The sequence below is a fragment of the Homarus americanus genome, unplaced genomic scaffold, assembly GCF_018991925.1.
Source record: "Homarus americanus isolate GMGI-L3 unplaced genomic scaffold, GMGI_Hamer_2.0 scaffold52806, whole genome shotgun sequence".
NCBI lineage: Eukaryota > Metazoa > Arthropoda > Malacostraca > Decapoda > Nephropidae > Homarus > Homarus americanus.
This window is the reverse complement of record NW_024720773.1, coordinates 2,388,805-2,391,787: the sequence shown is the minus strand read 5'-3', so window position 1 is coordinate 2,391,787 and position 2,983 is coordinate 2,388,805.

The window sequence follows — 2,983 nt, the reverse complement described above, 5'->3', positions numbered from 1 at the left end:
GCGCCCCCAGCCTCCGCCTCCCCACCCAAGGCGCGCCACTGACTTCATTCCCTGCTGGGGACCTGAGCGGTAAGGACCTGGTCATCCAGGGTCATTATTAATGTGCCTGTTTCATGTAGTGATTTCTTTGTTTTCAAATAATTTAACATTGTTGTATATTATCAGGTGTATGTTAGTACGTCAATGTAGCCAAGTGAGAACAGGGTCCACCTTTAAACACTGCTGACGCCCTCTGCCATCATTATATACTTGATGAAACAAAAACCTCCGTGTCTTCTAAGTAACGATATTTACTCTGAGTAATTAAATAGGTTTTAGTTTTAGCATATAATATTACTGACTGAATATCTATTCATCACGTATTTTGTTACCTTACAAGCTTCTAAGTTGTTGCTGAGTAAAGAACTCCAAGCATAACTTAGCCTTGATAAAAATACATAACTAACTAACACGAGATCTCTCTAGATTACTTCTATTAATTAAGAAAATTGACATATTTCCTACCATTCATCTGGTTCTTCCTCTTATATACAACAAGTGCAGTAAAACACTTAACGTGAACAGTACCATGGCTGTATTAACACATCGGATGGAGAAATATGGGTATTAACTGGAATCTTTATTACTTATCGCTAGTGCTGGAGTGTCCTGGTGGTACTGGATGAAGGGCTTCACACAGGCAGTAACGCCCTCGCTCGAGGTGATGTCATGACGATGCTCTTGCCAACATGAGACTTTACTGTTCCCAGGACTTGCTGGAAGTGGAGTTGGTGAGTAGTCTTCCATACCTTCATCTATAGAGTGAAGTTCCTCCAAAAAGAATTTCAGAACAATTTCTGGATGTAACTAGTGTAAAGATCTAAACATTTCTTTTATGATACGTTGCCACACCAGACAAATAGAGTATAGTTTTATTAATTTGTTTTTATTGAGCACAAACTCTGCTAAAGTATAACCAGCAGGTTAATATATTTTGCTATATACAGTAAGTTAGGTTCTGATAATAAGTTCAATACAGGAGAGAACATAAACACCTGCATAGATTTTGTAGGTCTGATTTACTGGATAAGAGATATGTACACAAAGGAAGTACTGCCCTCAGCTTATTGCCTGTCATCTGCTATAGACGACGTATGGCAAGTGATACATTAGCAGCTTCCACGTCGCCAGGCACATTAATTAAGCATGTGGGATATGGTAATTACATTGCCACACGCTGCAGCTAGGCTAAATAAATAATACATAAATGGAGCACATACATAATATACATACATAATATATAATCCAGCATACATAATATACATACACCTCCCTCCCCCTATACGCCATAGCAAGTCTTGAGCGGACCTTTGGTAGTCCCGTGACCTACCAAGACCTATGATCACGCCTACTTTGTCCCGGGAACGAGGGAGGTCGATCCGAAATGACTCAAGTCGGTTCAATCCTGAGAACGGTTTGGTCACAGAAGGGCTTAATTTTACGTCTTTGAATATGTCAGGCCTTAAGGATCACAACTCTGGCTTTGGCCTGCCACCTTGGAGAAGGATTACAGAGCAGGCACAAGAACGAAGGGGGCATCCATACAAACCTGGGCAGGGGAGCGTCCAGAAGAAAAGTTGCGAGTTCAAGAAGACCCTGGTCGAAGGCCTCGTGAGTGGATATTCCCAGAAGGCCAATTTAAGGATGAGGTGCTTCAGGATTTGACAGTGTTCAGCGGCCAAGCAGACTGCGGTAATAAGGATGACAACATGGACTTCATCGGTCAAGGAACAGCCAGCAGTCCCGCCAGGAACTGAGGCCTCCGGCTGTCTTCGCAGGGCGCATAAGAACGCCCACGCCACGAAAGTAAAGAACTGCTGAGAGTATGCAGTATCGCCGTTTTATTACAGCACTTTGATGCATTGAAAATAAATCCAGAGAGACGGTCGACGATAACAAGGATGACCTCTGACACAGAGAAAAGTCGGCCACGCACCAAGCGCGGTGGGGTTGTCGCCACCTGGCGAAGGGTTCCTGCTGCTGGCTGCTGTAATACTTCTGGCAGGCTCACACGCACGACAACATTGAGAGTCGAGCTGATACAGGCCAAACACAGTCTGTCGTGCACGTCGTTTGCGGCCTCAGCCCACGATGACTGGGCCGAAGGCGCAGCCAAGACGGGGAGGATGCAGCAGGACAAATCACACGCGTCTGACAGAACAAGGCCCCGCCGGTAGAGTTCATCATGATGCCTAACATAGAGAAGGTGAAGATCATTGCTGCTAGGAAATCCATTCTCACACACTCGACGAGTCGGACATAGGAAGGTCATCTCGGCCGCTGTCTTGGCTGGCCTCCATTTTGTCGTCATCTGTGACATGGTCTGGAACTAATGGGATTGGACTACGCAGAGGATCACAGTCCCGACGGAAAGAGCGGTCGCTTCGAGCACATGGTCTTGGAGTAGGGGCGGCCGACAGAAGAGCTGGATAAGGCATCAGGATGCAGAGTTCTTATCGCACGCCACACTGCCAGAAGATGTAATGCCGAGAGCTTTCTTCAGATCAGCTGGAGGCGAGGGTTCTCAAATCTGTATCCAGCGTGGTGGTTGAGGATCGGGATGTTTTAAGAGGTTTGGTCACAGGTGAAAGTGTTGCAGGCCTAAGGAAAACCTGCACTTGACATCGCTCCAAACTACGTTTTTCAAATACCCAACTTATTAGTGGCGTAGAAAGGCCCTTCAGTGTCAGAGGAGAAACGCTGTCACATCGGGACGAGCCGAACCGCCCTCTACCATGATCCTGCAGTAGGCGTAACCCACCCCAAGCTTGAGGCATCTGTTCGCAGAACTGTAGGCAAGGTTAATGAAATCGGCGAGGACAGGTGGACAAGATGAGTCACTGCCAGCGCCTTGTCGTCGTGGGGGGGTCCACAGAATGTCCTCTGGGGCTCATCAGGGCGAAGCATAAGCAGCTGCGAGATGTCTGACGAAAACTTCAAGTAA